The sequence below is a fragment of the Thermobia domestica genome, chromosome 15, assembly GCF_964235325.1.
Source record: "Thermobia domestica chromosome 15, izTheDome1.hap1.1, whole genome shotgun sequence".
Taxonomy (NCBI): Eukaryota; Metazoa; Arthropoda; class Insecta; order Zygentoma; family Lepismatidae; genus Thermobia; species Thermobia domestica.
The window spans coordinates 188014423-188018771 of record NC_137468.1 but is presented as its reverse complement, the minus strand read 5'-3'; positions in this window follow the sequence as shown (position 1 = coordinate 188018771).

Below are 4349 nucleotides of genomic sequence, written 5' to 3'. Positions count from 1 at the left end.
AGTTTTTTTTAAATAATTATGTTACTGAAATGAGTGTTTTATTGCTGTCAAACTCGAAACCATTACATCAGCATGTAACTGACCTACCATTCTATAGTGATAAAAAAAAGAATGCATGAATGAATGTTTCAACAGTACTGAGATGTGATAAAGCACGCGTAAGCATTTTTTTCTACTCACAACGACCTTTAAATGATGCGTTTGCAAGTTGAAGAGATTCACCAACCATTAACGTTATACATACGTAATTGTCAAAACAAAATCTGTATAGCGTAAATCTTTTAACCACATATTCATGTACTCGTGGCTAAGTGGTTAGCGTACATGCTTCTAACGTGGAAGGTCCTGGTTCAATCCTCGGTGGGGTTTGCTTTCCCACATCGGATCGCTGTCAAGCCTTTTCTGAAATTTAATATTCTCATGCGTTATCATACATTCTTTTCAAAACTAAGCTAAATGATTGACGTACACACCTCTGGCCCTGGTTCAATCCCAGGTGATTGCTCGAATATCACGTTAAGCTGAAGGGGCCGCTAATGGTTTCAAAGGGTATCGAACCATATTATTCTCAGGCATAGTTTCTGAAATTTTGTAATGCATTCTTTTCAAAACTAAGCGCACACATTTTCTGGCCATGGTTCAATTCCCGACGGGCGCTCGCTGAAGGGACGCTAAACCATATCATTTATCGTGCTTACTTCTAATGTGTGGGGGTTCCTGATTCGTACTCCCACTTTCCCATTCCACTAATTTCTTCATAGTCTAAATATTTCGTACTAAAAGTAAAACAGTGTATGAGTGATCCACCCCCACAAATATAAAATAAAAATGATTTTCGAATCTTGGGTGAAAAATAAAATCTCACTGAACTTACCTCAAATTCAATGAACACAAAGTCGGTGCAGTAAAGCTTCTTAAATGAAGACACTTTTAAAAGTAGACCTTATCACTCGATAGTTGAGAGCGATGTAGGATTTGAAAAATGAAATTTAGATTTTTATTTAGGTCGCTGTGAAAACGACGTCACCGTCAGCCAATCAGAAACGAGGAAATTTATAAAATGATGTCATAACGAACCAATCAAAACGCTCGCTGCTTTTGTCATGAATCATGAACCAAAACGATGTGTAACAATCGATCGTGACGTCATTCAAGTTTCTCAATAGTTACAACATCTAGTATCACAGTTCTGATCCCAAATGCTTTCTGTCAGGATCATGTCACTACTTGTCGTAACTGTGACGACATTTCATTTTCCTCATATTCCATACGAGAATGTCAATGTTTGCTTTTTTCATGAATCATGCTGACACGTTCGTAGTAAAACAAAAGTAATGCGATCCGCTGACGTTTGCATTTTCAATCATATGTGCTTCTATGTCTACACACAAAGAAGTCTATCAGCATTTTATTTTAATCCACGTTACACTGTCAGATTTATTTTCTTAAAGTATATGTGTATCCTTTTCAAGAACCATGGTTCGAAACCCACCAAGCACGATTAAAAAACCGAATTCATTTAAGCTGTTAGCATACACATCTTTGGTTTGAAAGACCTGAGTTCGATTCCTGGAGAAACATTTCTTAGGATTTTTCTAAAACTTGGTTTCAATTTCTAGTTCGAAAATTTTAAAAGTTTAGTTCGATAAAAAGTTTGATTTGAGAAGCGTTACACTGTCAGATTTATTTTCTTAAAGTATATGTGTATCCTTTTCAAGGACCATGGTTCGAAACCCACCAAGATCGATTAAAACCGAATTCATTTAAGCGGTTAGCATACACATCTTTGGTTTGAAAGACCTGAGTTCGATTCCTGGAGAAACATTTCTTAGGATTTTTTCTTAAACTTGGTTTAAATTTCTAGTTCGAAAATTTTAAAAGTTTAGTTCGATAAAAAGTTTGATTTGAAAATTTTTAGATGTGATTTACATCTTTAGTTCGAAACTTTTGTTTTTAAAAATGTTTTAGTTCGACAAAATTTTGTTTCAATTTTTTTTAGTTCGAAAATTTTTTTTGGGTTCGAAAATTTTTTGCTTGAAACTTTTTTGTTTCAAAATTTTTTAGTTCGAAAATTTTTGTTTAAATTTTTTTAGTTTTGAAATTTTTTTAGTTCGAAAAATTTTTTAGTTTAAATTTTCTTGCACTCTGCGGAACCGTTTCGAAAAGAATCGGAGCAGTTTCGGTAAGAAAAATCTGGCAACACTGTTTCCATTAATGAAGCGCTTACTGAGCGTTTAAAAAATCGCTTAAACTCACAACAATGTGTTATAAGAAATCTACAAGCGACACCCCTCTTTCACCATTGTTACTTCCAGAGGCATAGGCAACTAATTCAAGGACATGATCTCCATACGTAAACGTATAAGGCAAGCTGTCTCTCCATCAAGGTAAGAAAGCTGGTAATCATCTTATCTGTCAAAGAGAACGATAATATTTAATGTAAACTTCAGTACAATATCATGATACCAAAAAGGGTTATTTAAGGAGGAGGTTGAACCCTCCATGGGAACTTTAAGGATAACCATAAAAGGGAACAAAATTCTAAAATACAGGTCTAGGGTGATCACCGACATATCGCTCTATATTTCACTCATGGGGTGGGGGGGGGTGCTAAGATCATGTGACCTCTGTCGGCCAATCAGAATCGAGGTACCAAAACACTCATCTTACTCGTAAAAAGGGAACGAATTTCAAAAGTCACAGGGCTTAAGATCACGTGACCTCTATCAACCAATCAGCATTGGGGTACCAAAAGGATTCATCTTACCCGTAAAAGGGAACGAATTTTAAAAATCCCAGGGCCTAAGATCACGTGACCTCTGTCAGCCAATCATAAACACTCATCTTACCCGTAAAAGGGAACGAATTTCAAATATCGTAGGGTGTAAAATCACGTGACAGCTATCAACCAATCATAAACACTCATCTTACCCGTAAAAGGGAACAAATTAGTGAGGGATTTCCCCGCGGGGTGACTCATGACGTCATACCACGTGACCTAAAAAATTTGAATTTCCCGCGTGGGCGGGGCCTAACGTCACGTGACCTCTCTCAGCCAATCAGAATCGAGAAAATTTTTGCTGACTCGGCTCAATATACGTCGACCACTACTACTATACCGTATGTTAAATTCGATTGGAATAATCCAAAGTAAATTGTTTTTAAAGTAGACTCTCTTAAAACATTTTTAAGTACTTTAATTGCGAAATATATTTGGTTTAATTTTTTACTAAGCTTAGTTATTTGCACATTTCAGGAGAGATTTTTATCTATCCAAATTCCTAAGAACTTAGTTTTGTTTACATATTCTATTTCGTTATTTTGAATTACAATGTTCCTAGGCTGTGCATGTTTGTTGCGCATGTGATGAAAATTGATTGTTTGTGTCTTTTCAATATTTAATTTAAGCTTATTTTCTTTAACCCAGTGAGAGATTTTACAAAGGATTTTGTTTGCACTACCTTCAACAACCTCATTTGTTTTACCTTTTACTATAATATTAGCGTCATCTGCATAAAGGGATGCTTCTGCTGGAGCAGTATTACTTGGTAGGTCGTTAATATATGTAAAAAATAATAGCGGCCCTAATACGGATCCTAGTGGCACAGTGTTGCCAGGTCTCCAATATTCCAGGAGATTTCCTGTTTTTTAAGTTATCTCCTGGTCTACTGATTTTTCTTTTAAAAATGTTGAAAACTCCTGGTTTTCCGCATGATCCAAAAGCTCTTAGAAAATGTAGAGTTCAGAAACCAAAAGGAGTTCTTATCTATAGATGAAATGCAGGACTGCATGGTCTATGGATTGCACGATTTTTAACTCTGGTGTCTTGAATTATATATTGAAGTAGTACATCAAATTCGAAAGAGATACGGGGGCGCGGTAGTTCAATGGTATAGCGCTCACCTCCGGTGCTTGGGGTCCCTGATTCGATCCCAGCTCGCGCCGTGTGGACTTTGTGGTAGACAAACACCATGCTCGTGGGTTTTCTCGGGGTTCTCCCGTTTCCTCCCACTTTCTTCATTCCACCATTTCACTCATCTCTCATCATCACCGTCTCCTTTAGCATAACCGGCATAACCGTGGGACGTAAAACTTAAGATTTCATTTAATTTCATTTTTCGAAAGAGATATGAGCTCCCCCGTGGCTAAGCGGTTAGCGTACACGATTTTGGCGTGGAATAACTGGGTTCAATTCCCGGTGGGACCTTATGTCAGATACGATTAATATATATGAAAATTTTCATATATGACAGATATATATGAAAATTTTTTTAGCGACTTTCCACCCAAAATTGGAGTCATCTTCTATTTAGCGACTTTTTCTATTAACTTGTTGGCAACACTGTATG